The sequence below is a fragment of the Cervus canadensis genome, chromosome 15 (assembly GCF_019320065.1).
Source record: "Cervus canadensis isolate Bull #8, Minnesota chromosome 15, ASM1932006v1, whole genome shotgun sequence".
Classification (NCBI taxonomy): domain Eukaryota; kingdom Metazoa; phylum Chordata; class Mammalia; order Artiodactyla; family Cervidae; genus Cervus; species Cervus canadensis.
In genome coordinates, this window is record NC_057400.1 from 6094781 (window position 1) to 6107762 (window position 12982).

At 52.0% G+C, this 12982-nt stretch overlaps 1 protein-coding gene across 5 annotated transcripts in view; it reads right to left on the reverse strand.

Moving 5' to 3' along the window:
- The window catches only part of GLI2 (GLI family zinc finger 2), a 262316-nt gene that overhangs the window by 67577 nt on the left and 181757 nt on the right, over positions 1 to 12982 (reverse strand). The gene's annotated exons all lie outside the window — the stretch shown is intronic.

The window sequence follows — 12982 nt, forward strand, 5'->3', positions numbered from 1 at the left end:
CCGGGTCACGGCATCCGGGCTCTCAGTCACCCAGGCGGAGGTGTTTACCTAGAACGGGCTGCGGAGGCAGGACCGCTCCCGGCTGCGGCCAGCCTCCGTCAGGCCAATCCCACCGAGCCGCCCGCCCCGTCCTGTTGGCAGCCACAGTGGACACCTCTGTGGGTCTGTTAATTCTCCAGCTCTTAATATTAATTACAGACCCCAAGTGCTCCGGCCCCCGGGATGCCAATGCCAACACGTGAGACCTAGCTTCCAGAGTGCGTCAGCCTCCTGTCTGCACTTGGCCTGCCCTCCACAAATCATCATGATAATTGTAGGATGCTCTTTGCTTATTAAAAAAAGAAAATTCCTGGGTACCCTGGAGGCAAACATAATTATAGGCCTTAAAAAACAAGGCTCTTTAAAAAGCAGTGAGACTGGGAAAGGGCTAAGATTTCTCAGTCGGCTCTCACTCAGGCTGAGAGCCACCGGCCAAAGAGGATGAGTGTTGAGTCTAAATTACCCGAGTTTAAAGAAGTCAGGTGGGTTTGTTTTCCACACGCACAGGTCAGCTGACTGTCAGACTTGAGGTGATAAAGACACACAAATAATGCTGTGGGTTTTGTCCAAGCGGATCCTAGTACTGGAAGCACCATGAAATCTTTTCTGGTTGTGGTAAAATACATGTAACAGAAAACTTACCATGTTAACCATCTGTAAGCGTACAATTGAGTGTGCCTCCACCATGCATCACCAGAATTCTTTCCATCATCTCAGACTGAAACTTTCTCCCCATTAAACACCAGCTCCCCCTCCCCCAGGCAATCACCATTCTCCTCTAGGGACCTCCTGTGAGAGGAATCACAGTGTGTCTTGTCTTGTGATTGGCTGACTTCACTTAGCATAATGTCCCCGAGGTGCATCCATTGTGCCATGTGCCCAAATTTCCTCTTTTTAAAAAATATATTTTACTGAAGTAGAGTTGACTTGAAATTGTGTTCATTTCTGCTGCACAACAAAGTGACTCAGTTATACATATATACATATTCTTTTTCATATTCTTTCCCATGAAGGTTTATCACAGGGCACGGGATACAGTTCCCTACACTGCACAGTAGGACCTTGTTGTGTATCCATTCTCTATAAACTAGTTTGCACCTGCTCATGTCAAACTCCCAATCTATCCTTCCCCTACCTCCCTCCCCCTTGGCAACCACAAATCTGTTCTCTGCTTCTATGAGTCTATTTCTGTTTTGTAAATTTGTTTGTATTAATTTTTTTAGATTCTACATACAAACGATATTATCTGGTATTCATCTTTCTCTAATTTACTTCACTTAGTGTAACAGTCTCTAGGCCCATCCATGTTGTTGCAAATGGCATGATTTCATTCTTCTTATGGCTGAGTGGGATAACTTCCTTTTTTAGGGCTGGTTAATATTCATTGCATAGATATACCACCACATCTGGATTATGCATTCATTCACTGATGGACACTTGGGTTCATCGTTTATGAATTCTTAAGAAGAAACTTTTCTCCTGACATTTAACCTTAACTTTTATGTATTCAATTGTATCTTCCTAATTCTACAGTCCTAACACCCTCCACGGGGACTGGGGATAAAGAAAGCAAATCCTCTCACCCTGATTGAATCAATTTGCCAAACCCAGACTCCACAAATCTTGGGCTCCAAGGAAACATGATGCTGGGCACATTGCCCCATCCCTGTGGTGGGCCAGAAACATTGCCCCATCCCTGTGGTGGGCCGCTCCCTTCTGGGGCTGGTGATTGCAGAAAAGACCACCCTCTTCTCCCATTAGGCCCATGTCCTCTGAGGAGGTGAGGCTGGGCATACCGCTGTGACTCTGAAAAGAGTGACAGGAGGCCTACACAGCCTCTGGGAGTCAGAGACCAGGAGACCAGCTGCTGCTCACCGACTGCCTGGCTTTGGGCAAACTTCATTACCTCTCTGCATCTCTGTGTCTGATCCGAAGACAAGAAACAGGAGCTACCTGTATGGCTGCCATGAAGATGAAATGCTCCTGCTGAGAGATGCTTGTGCACATAAAAGCACCCTGGTCTGTTACTACGGATGACGACCATTATCACCAATGTTCGGAGCTCCATGGCCCATAATCAAAGCATGGTGGTGGTGTGCAGCTGCCCAGCCGTGTCCGACTCTTTGCAACCCCACGGACCGCGGCATGCCAGGCTTCTCAGTCCTCCACTATCTCCCGGAGTTTGCACAAGTTCAAGTCCACTGAGTTGGTGATGCTACCTAACCATCTCATCTTCTGCTGTCCCTTCTTCTTATGCCTTCCATCTTTCCCAGCATTAGGGTCTTTGCCAGTGAGTCGGCACTGTGTATCAGGTGGCCAAAATACTGGAGCTTCAGCTTTGGCATCAGCCCTTCCAATGAATATTCAGGGTTGCAATGAATATTCCCCTTCATGGACCACAGTCTTGTCATGACAAAGTGACTTGTGAAACCCAATGAAGCTATGATCCATGCCTTGTATGACAGACAGGTCACAGAGGAGAGTTCTGATAAAACATGGTCCACTGGAGGAGGGAATGCAAACCACTCCAGCATTCTTGCCGTGAGAACTCCATGAACGGTATAAAAAGGCAATCAAACCATGACTACATCATTTACTGGCCACGGAGCGTGGGACAAGTCTTCCTCTGCCCACTGCAGACCCTGGGGAGGACGGAAGGGCAGAAGGCTGGTGCTGGTCTGCTTACAGCCTAGGAGGCAAAGTGGGCTTCTCTGAACCCCATGGGAGTCACCAGAGAAGCAGTGTTTACCTTCCCAAACCTGTAGGAAAGGGCCTTTATGATATTTTTTTAAATTTTTCTTAAAATGCAGCCAGGCAGACCAGATTACAGTATTTGCTAATAAAATAAACATGGTTTATTTTTGTCTATTTCTGACTGTTTCCCTGCGTATTCAAAAGGCTCCCCGAGGAAGGTGTCACTGGGCCCATTTCATAGATAAGGAAATGGAGACCAAGGCCGATTTCAGCTCAAAGTTATGGAGCTGAAAGATGATAGACCAGGAGGGGAATCCAAGACCTGGGACAGCTGGGCACGGGCTTTTCCCTCTGCCCAGTTCCAACGAACACTCAGAGGCAGTCCCTGGGTCCAAGAGTGATCCTGGTGTCTTTCTGTCTGCACCCCATGGATGAGTCATATTTAACAAGCGCTCACACAGTCCCGGGCTCTGCTCTCACTGCTTTGCAAACATCAGCTCCTGGTCCTCCCTGAAAGCCCAGGCTGTGTTTGTCCCAGAATTCCTATTCTCTCCACTGACCAACCTCCCAGCACCTCGGGGTGCTCCTTTCCCCCTGCCAAGGTTGAAGGGGGTCCCCTGATGCCAGGAGAGCCCAGACCTCCCCCTCCACATGACTAGCTAGCAGTGCTCTTCTCAGGATTCCTTCAACTTCATCAGGTCGGAAGAGCTGTGAAAACTCCAGGAATGATGTGCTCACGGTGGCTGACCAGGCATCCGTGAAACGGAGGTGGCACCAGGTGACCCAGCGGCGCAAGACCAGGCTATGTGCATGTGTGCGGTGGCGGAGGGGCCTGGGGCTTCCCAGCAGAGGCAGGAGAGACAGCCACCCACAGGGTCCTCCTGCAGCTGGGGTCGCTCCCTCCTTTCTGCCAGCTCCTGGGGTGCAGGCTGTGGAGGTCACCAGGGAAAGCAGCTTCCTCTTTCTCAAGTCAAGGCCACCAGGCACGAACTCCCCACAGCCCTGCTGCCCCCCGCGCAGCTGACACCCATGGGAGAAGCAGGCAGCAGGGGCTCTGGCCACACCCCTGCACCCACAGCCTCACCCCCTTGGGATCCTCAGGACAAGCCTGGGAATGCATGTCAGAAGTTCTAGTCAGGGTGGGGAAGGTGTTGGGTCGGCCGGCTGCTGACCACGGCAGGCCCCACCAGGGTCAGGAGGGAATGAGCCAGATGCTCATTCTTAGTGACATCAGCGGCCTCACGCAGCTTTGCTTACAGTGCTTTGCTTCAACCCTGCCATCAACCCTGCTCTTATCCCCATTTTTCAGGAAAAAACATCAAGGCTCAGAGTGGTGTGTCTCCACTCTAGGAGACCAACTAGTTCAACTGCTGGTTTCACTGAATCTCCCCACTCAGCCCATGCACTTTCCCGGAGACCTCAGCTCAAAGCCAACCATCAGCCACAGGGCCTCTGAGCACTCACTTCCGATCCAGCAGCTCCCAGATGGACAGCGGGCCTCTCATCAGCCAGCAGAGAACAAGGAGTCCAACCTGGGACCTGCTGTCCGGGCCCCTCGGCCCACCCTCAGAGAACCACCCAGGCCATTCATATCAGGGGCTGACTTCTGGGCAGCCGTCACCACAGCAACAGCCATCCATCCATTCATTCATCCAGCTTGTATCAAGGGCTGGCTCTGTCAAAGCCCGGCTCCAGGTCCGGGAGGTGTGGGTCACCGCGCCACCTACATTGCTGCCACCACAACACCATAGGGCTTCCTGGGAGAGGAGGCAGGCAGAGAGCAAAACAGAAAGACACTGATGACATAACGCCAGGGTGAAGAAGCTGAGAAGGAAAGCCAGCCGGGCAGGGGATCACAGGGGCCTCGGGAGACACGAGGGAGGAAGTCAGGGCTCTCAGGGAAGACGGTGGGCCTGGCAAGGGGCATGGCCACTGTCAAGGCCTGGTGGGTGGGTGGCGGCAGAGGAGAGCTTGGTGGTCTCAGCCCCTGGCCACCTGGGCTGGAGCCGAGGGATAGAGCTGGGAGAGACAGAAGAGGCCCTGTAAGCACGGATGGGCCCTGGGAAGGACTTGGGGGTTCTCTTCTGGCAGATTTAGGTTTCCTGGGGGTACTCAGCAGGGAGTCATGTGCTCTGATGAAATCTGTCAGAAGGCCACGTGATAGAGCCAGGCCACATGGGGCTGGGCATGCATCGGCCAGGGACCCCAGATTGATTCTGCCCACGAGGCAGCCCTGGGACACAGGGAGCATGAAGTCCCCAGTCTGGGTCTCTCGTTATCCTTCTGTACAATGGGGACTGATGCACTCCAAGCTCCTTCCGACAGGAACAATCCTGCTATGAGAGGGGTCACCTGCACCCCCAGGGAAAAGCCACGCTTGTCCCAGCTGGTGACTCCCACGGCTTCAGGAGGGACATAGGCGGTGGGGGAGGGAGGCGGGGATGCTGGGTACAGGCTGTTTCATCTTTATGGTCCTCTGTGTACAACTCACTGACCTAGCGGTCCTGCCGAATCCACTCAGCACTCCGCCCTGGGCCCCGGCACCTGAGCCCACCTAGACATTTGCCTCTGGGATCAGCTTTGCTGTGCACATAAACTGAGGATAAAGCTTATGTGGCTCATCTGGAGACACCGGCGCATCTGAGGACGCAGGATCCTCACAGACCAGCATGGACCACTGCAGGCCCCATGCCCCCGATGGAAACATTCAGACTGGAATGCTGTGCCCAGGGCCCCTCCGTCAGGCAGAGGAGGACGGAGCCCTTCTTTGGACCTTCTGCGGGACAGCACACCACCCAGAGGCCATCAGCAGCATCCAAGGAACTTAGGAAAATAAGTGCAAAGAACAAGGCAGCCTTCCAGAAACATACTGAATGGGACCCATCCACACATTGTTTTCATTGTGAGCTCTTTTTTTAAGCTAAAAAAAATTCAGACTAAATCATGTCCTTCTGGCATGAGCAGGGAACACACACACACACATACACACACCATATGCCATTTCAAAGAAATGGCTCTCTTTTTAAGTTTCTGAGGAAGAAACTCTAAGATGGAAATTTTCTATGCACTGCCCTGCCCTCTCTGAAAAAAAAATGCACATTTGCTTTTGATCCTACATAGAAAGAGCAACAGTTTGAGAAACTGATGATGGTGGCGTGACGGGTTTCTTTAACCCCAGGATTTTTTTTGCACCAAGGTTTAAATGCTAAGTGCTCCTTGGCTGGTGGTCCCAGGGGTGAGGGCACGTTTGTGCCAGCAGTGTCCTCAGTATAAGGATCTGGCTTTGTCAGTGAGCAGGGCCGGGAAAGGGCCCAGGGGACCTTCCCCTGGAAGCCCAGCTCTAGTTAATGCCCCGTTACTAATGACTCTGGTGGGTTACTGCCTAAGAGGATGGGACGGTGGGGGTGGGGTGTCAGCAGAGAATTCAGACAAAGAATCGGGAAAACTGGGTCATGGAAACATGACCAGGCAGCCAGGTCAGCAGCTGGAGGAATTCTCCTTGGATGAAGTCATGTGTTGCTACAGTGGGGAGGCGCTGCCCCGGGGACTGGGCTCAGAGACACAGTAGGAGGGGGGCCAATCAGGGGGAAGCAGCCATCTCCCCGGAGAGACCAGGCGTGCTGGGGACACCCCAGCCCTCTGGGCAGTCTAATTCCTAGAGATCAGCATGCTGTCCAGTTACGTGGTCATTCCCATCAAGACTGCAGCAAGGAATGAGCTCAGATCACATGGGCTCCAGGCCTGGGACCAGGGAAGAAAGGGGCTTCTGGGAGGAGAGCTGTCTAGCCCTGGCCCCGACCGAGGGAGGGTGCCGACAGCAGCCTCTGGAAGGAGGTTTGGCCCTCCTTCCCTGTTTGACACAGGGCTGAGTTACAATGAGTCACAAACGCATCTCAGCTCGGCCTGTGGGACTGGGCAGGGGGGACATGAGCTCAGAGTGGACAGGACAGGCCTTGATCCCATCCCTCTCAGGAGGCTGACCATGCTCTGGGGTGACTGTGCAGAAGGCCAGTGCTGAGGCCCTGTCGGGGACTCTGCTGGGATCCGGGAGTCTCTGAGAAGCTGAGATGGAGGCATGGCTCTGGAGACCAGGAAAGGGGTCCCCACTATTTCTGCCTGGGATTCCCCATTCATGACCAATAGATCATGTTCCTTTCCTTTATAATTCCTTGCATCTTAAAAAACATCCAGAGCAATTGTTTCACTCTTCTTAAAAGTAAACACATCATGGGAAAGTCATAAATTCACACTCATGTGAAAATTCACAGATCATTTATCAAGTCACTTCCCCATCATGGAAGGACCCAGGCAGCAAGTGACACCTGTATCTTTGGAGAAGGAAGGGGCTAGGGTGGAGGAGAAACAAATGGCAGATGAGGAGGCTTCAAGTCAAGCATAGTGAACTTGACAGCTCAACTGACATCTGCCTGGCCCCTGAGTTGTGCATCAGTCAAATGAGAGTCCTAAGGGGTAACCTGTTCCTGTGGTCTGAGGAGCTCAGGGTAGGAGCAGGAAGCACGTGGGCCCCAGACAGAGCTGGGTGTGAACCCCGGTTTTGTCATTTGCTAGCAAGTGACATCTTTTAACATTTAAAATAGCTCAGCTGGAATTCCATCGCCTCCACAAGCTTTGTTCATAATGATGTGTCCTAAGATCCCCTTGAGTTCACACTCCATAATGGCCGACTCTAGGTGAGTGACCACACCACTGTAGTTATCAGGGTCATTAAGACAATTTTTGCACCACAATATTGTTATCGGCTATACCACAATACAAAATAAAAAATTAAAAAAAAAAAACACTTCAAGCTAGGCTTCACCTGTACGTACTGAGAAACTCCAGATGTATAAGCTGAATTCAGAAAAGGCAGAGGAACCAGAGATCAAATTGCCCACATTTGTTGGATCGTGGAAAAAGCAAAGGAATTCCAGAAAAACATCTATTTCTGCTTCATTGACTGCATGAAAGCCTTTGACTGTATGGATCACAACAAACTGTGGAAAATTCCTAAAGAGATGGGAATACCAGACCACCTTACCAGCCTCCTGAGAAACCTGTATGTGGGTCAAGAAGCAACAGATAGAACCTCACATGAAACAACTGACCGGCTCAAAATCGGGAAATGAGTACAACAAGGCTGTGTATTGTCACCCTGTTTATTTAACTTAAATGCAGAGTACATCATGTAAAATGCCAGGCTGGATGAAGCACAAGCTGGAATCAAGATTGCCAGGAGAAATATCAGCAACTTTAGTTATGCAGATGATACCACTCTAATGGCAGAAAGTAAAGAGGAACTAAAGAGCCTCTTGATGAGGGTGAAAGAGGAGCGGTAAAAAGCTGGCTTAAAACTCAACATTCAAAAAACTACAATCATGGTATCCAGTCCCATCACTTCATGGCAAATAGAGGGGGAAAAAGTGACAGTTTACTTTCTTGGGCTCCAAAATCACTGCGGACAGGGACTGAAGTCAGGAAATTAAAAGATGCTTGCTCCTTGGAAGGAAGGCTATAACAAAGCTAGACAGCGTATTAAAAAGCAGAGAAATCACTTTGCCAACAAAAGTGCATATTATCAAAGCTATGGTTTTTCCAGTAGTCATATTCGGATATGACAGTTAGGACCATAAAGAAAGCTAAGCGCCAGAGACTTGATACTTTCAAACTGTGGTACTGGAGAGGGACTCTTGAGAGTCTCTTGGACAACAAGAGGATTAAACCAGTTAATCCTAAAGGAAATCAAGCCTGACTATTCATTGGAGGGACTGATGCTGAAGCTGAAGCTCCAATACTTTGGCCACCTGACTCGAAGAGTTGACTCATTGGGAAAGACCCTGATGCCGGGAAAGATTAAAGGCAAAAGGAAAAGGGGACAGCAGAGGATGAGATGGTTAGATAGCATCACCAACTCTTTTTCAATGCTTTTTTGAAATGAATTTGAGCAAACCATTGGAGATAGCGGAAGACAGAGGAGTCTGGCATGCTGCAGTCCAAGGGGTCGCAAAGAATCAGACACAACTGAGTGACTGAACAACAAGTGACAAGGGCTGTGAGCTTTAGTCTTCATCTGAAAAACGTGATGGCACACACCCAACTTGTGTAGCCGATGACCGCATCTGCACAGAGCAGGATGCTCACCGTGCATCTCAGGAGAGGTGAACAAGAGTCACGTGGGGACCTTTTCTCCAATCCATGGCATAAGGGACCCCAAGAAGCATCTCACTGACCTCAGATGCACCACCCACCACCGAATGAGCCCTCGTCAGGAGCTGCTGCTTCACACAGTGGGGACAGGTGGAGATGATGGGTCATGGGCTTTAGGGCACTGTGGGAAGATAAAATCTACGATTTTATTCCTGCTGAAGTCACCCCCATTCCCACACAGCCCACTGCAGGGAGCTCAGGCTGGCTGCTCCAACTCTAGCGGTCCCCACTGGTCCTTCCCTAGAATCCGTGATGTGTCGCCCAAGACGAAACAAATACGCGAGGGGATTTGCAGGTGGCTTGAGACTTCCAATGAACATCATTGTAAATTTTGTTCAAATGACGGCTTTTGATAAAAGTGTACCCATCCCTTCCTTGCTTCCCTGGTGGCTCAGACGGTAAAGAGTCTGCCTGCAATCTAAGAGACCCAGGTTCGATCCTTGGGTCAGGAAGATCCTCTGGAGAAGGAAATGGCAACCCACTCCAGTATTCTTGTCTGGAAAATCCCATGGATGAAGCAGCCTAGTTGGCTATAGTCCATGGGGTTGCAAAAGAGTCGGACATGACTGAGGTGTCCCATGTGCTGGAGGGCAGCAGCTCAGAGGATGGATCCCTTTTATGATCCAACTTCCTGACATCAAACCCTGTTCTCCCTTCCAGGAAGCAAGGAGGGATCAATGGCATGAACAAGTGAACCTTTGGGGAGGACTCTTAGAGGAAAATCACTATTCTCCAGTCTACCCCGAATGCCCAACTTGGTCAATTAACTGTTTAACTCTTCAGGGAACGAGAACATGAGGACACTTAGCAAAAGGAAAAGGACTGATTGTGTAGGGATGGGATGGCGATCGGTGCCTTTATATTTTGTGCCCCAATGAACCTGGAAGGTCCACCAGCCCTCAAAAAAGTTCGACCTTTCAGCCATTGAAGCTGGGCTTGTCTCAAATCCACAACTCCTCCCATCTCCGTGGAGACACCAGGCGCTCACCTTCCCAGAAGATACCAGGAATGGCGGTGCCAGCTGCAAAAAATACACGGGATGCCCCTTCCTCACACGCAGGTCTGACCTAGGGACATGATGCGGCTGACACGTGACCCCTCTAACACTGCCTTGACCTGCACAGGCTGCAGCTCCCACGAGGTCCAGCTCCTTAACTTTCTGGGGAATTCACAGTGTGGAGCTCTCAACTCTGGCCCATCACAGCCTGGAGAATGGAAGTCAACTGACAGCCCACCTAAGGCCCCCCATTCTGTCCAAATAGGGGAGTCCTGTTCGAGGGTCCTGGAGGCCCAGAGAGCGAGGAGCAGTATTCCTGCCCACAGGTCATGCGCTGGGCATCTCAGTGGAGGCTGTCTGCAAAGCTGGAGACCCTGACCCTGTGGGATTCAACGGGGTCCACAGGCATAGCTGCCAGAACGCCTCAAGTTGAGGAAGCAAGATTTCCATGGGACCCAGAGCAGCCAGGAAGACTCCCTGGAGGAGGTGGTTTTGGAGCTGGGTCCTCAAGGAACCAGGAGTGGGAGGGCTGGACCGAAGGGAGAGGATGATGGGTCCTTCGGGCTGGGAGGCAGTGTGGACGGAGTCCAGAGGACTCATATGCATCCTGGCACAGAGTTGTGTGCATGTGGGTGCTGGTCCAAACCACGTGGCCTCTCCGGTATATCCAGGCTGAGGAAGGCCTGGGGCCCTCAGGGATTCACAATGCAACACCTACTAGGAGCTCATATCAGTGCTTCTCAGACCCAAGAATCACCTGCAGGCTTTGTTAAAATACTGTGGCTGGGCCTCTTCCCCGGAGTCTCGGCCTCCATGGGCCTGGGCGGGCCTGAGACCCTGCATTTACAAAAAGGGCCCAGGTGGTACTGAGCAAGCTTGCCAAGGACCACACTCGGAAAACAGCTAGCCTGGATGACCCTTTACCTGCGGTTGCCCCAGAGTTCCCTCTGGCACCAGTAAGTGCCAGTAAGGAGATTACTTCTCATATTTCTACCTACTATGCATTGTCCTGGCAGGAGAACGTTCGCAGCTGGAGAAACTCCACAGTTGAGGAGAGAGACCGCCTGGGTGTGTCATTTGAATCCAGGGGACCACCAAGCTGTCCCATTTACCAGGGCTCCTGAACACAGACTTCAGATGGCCAGAGGACCATGAGGAAGGCGGCCCAGAGTCTGTGCTTTCCCAAGTACAAGAACAAAGATGCAGGCAGCGCTGGAGAAAGCACGCGGATGGCCCCTGTGCACGCCTCCCTGTGCGGGGGTGGGCTCAGTCCACTTTCAAACCTGGACAGTTTCAAAGGCCAGCTCTTCAGTCACATGGACTCAGATGGCCAAGGCCTCTCCCAGCAGGAACCAAGTAATGGGTTGAAGTAGCAGGGCTGGGAAGAAGACCTTGCAGGCACAGCCAGGAAAGCCTCCTTCTCAGTGGCCAGACTTTATGCGAATAGCACTGTTACTCCCAATAATAACCGGGGGACAGGCTGCTTCCAGAGCCACTCCCCATGCCCGGGCACTGCCCCAGAGGAAGCACTTAATAAGAATAATAATATCCTGACTGGCACTCCAGAGTATGCAATTAAAAAGCGTTTTTGTCTCACTTAAGGGGGAAAATAGTGGGGGGAAATGAAAATCAGACAGGAAATTCCAGCACTCCAAGTTGGCGGGTGTCTGGGGGCTGAGGCCCAGGCCGCTGGTGCAGACCTGCCCCCACACAGGGCCTGGCAAGACCAGGGCCGCGGCTGGGCCCACCTCACCACCATGGGCTGGCCTTTCCAAGAAGGTTTTGCTAGACAAAATAGGACAAAAGAGCTGGGCTGGGGCCAGCATGAGCCACTCCACGAGGGCAGTGCCCTGATGCTGGTCTGAGGGTGGGTGGGCAGGCAGGCAGAGAGGAGCACAAGGGCCACAGCCGGGCCAGACACCTGGGAGAGGCCAGACACGAGTCCAGACTTGAGTGCCACATGGCCCTCACACATGGGCACTTTGGGCCTGCTCCTCTCCACCACAGACTGAATATTTACATTGTCCCCAACTTCTTATGTGGAAGTCCTAACACCTGAGATGATGGTATTTGGAGGTGGGGCTTTGGGGAAGTGATGAGGTGATGGGGGTGGAGCCTGCATGATGGGATTAGTGCTCTAGTAAGAGAGACCCAGGGAGCCCCTTGTCCCCTTCCAAATATAAGGACACAGTGGGGACGGGCAGTTTATAAATCAGGCAGTAGGATGTCACCAGACACTGAATCTGCTGGTGTCTTGATCTCTGACTTCCCAGGCTCCAGACCGCGAGCAGTTAATGTCTGCTTGTTTGAGCTCTCCACCCATCTCTGGTGTTCTTGTTACACAGCTTGCGCTGACTGAGACAGATGCAGAGGGTGGTGGGAAGATGCGTCCACGGCAGGCAGATGGGGCCTGGGGGCCTGAGGCCTCAGGATTGTGGTGAAGAGCACTGAGGCTGCAGCTGATGCCCTGGCCCAGCCCAGCCCCACCACTGATGCACTTAACCTCCCTGCACCTTGGTTTTCTCATTTGTAAAGTGGGGTGGTGTTAGGACCCAGGTCAGAGGCGGATGTGAAGCAGAGACCAGCTAACGTGTCAGAGTCTATGCCGGCTGGGCACACAGTGGGGCCCCAGCACTGCCAGCCCGGTCATCTCCACGGACCTCCTGCCCCTGCAGTGAGGACTGGGAGACTAGCGGGGAGCTCCAGGGAGGCCCTGGGGAAACCCCTGCTGTCTTAGGAAAGGGATAAGTGGCCTGCCGATCAGGGTAGACCAGTGCAGTCCCGCATTACAGATTCTTAGGACCAAAACAAACCTGGGAGGTCAAGCCTGATTAATTTTGAAAACTGTCTTGGCCACAGAATCTATCCCATAGAAAACTGCATGCAGGACCCCAAAATCTACAATAGACTTGCAGTCCAGCAGACTGTGGCTCTAAATGCGTCCCCCGCAGCCCTCTGAGGGGCCTTGCCGAAAGCACAAATTCAGCCCAGGGGCCTGGAGAAGAGACGGACCTGTTCCTGTCCTCCTTCCAGTGGCTCCAGATGCTG